Raw genomic sequence first — 377 nt, forward strand, 5'->3', positions numbered from 1 at the left:
TAATACTTCTTTAAATAAATTTTTCGCTGTTCCATTTGTTAACTCGATTTCTGAGAGATTTGAATCAATTGCTAATGTTGTAGATTGTAAACTGGCTTACACTATTGCTAACACACTTAAATACTACATTAAAAGAGGTAAAGATAAATTGAAACATACACATAATCAGAATGTAGTTTATAAAATATCTTGTAAGAATTGTGATGTTAGCTATGTTGGCCAGACAATTGAGAACAAGGGTAAAGGAACATGTCTCAGACATTAATAAATGTTCAAAGTCTCCATCAGTTATTATTAATCATAGAATTGAAACGAATCATGATTTCAAATGGAATAATGTAAGAATATTGGACATAGAGCCTTCCTACAGAAAACGA

Source organism: Trachymyrmex cornetzi, unplaced genomic scaffold, assembly GCF_001594075.2.
Source record: "Trachymyrmex cornetzi isolate Tcor2-1 unplaced genomic scaffold, Tcor1.1 scaffold1149, whole genome shotgun sequence".
Classification (NCBI taxonomy): Eukaryota; Metazoa; Arthropoda; class Insecta; order Hymenoptera; family Formicidae; genus Trachymyrmex; species Trachymyrmex cornetzi.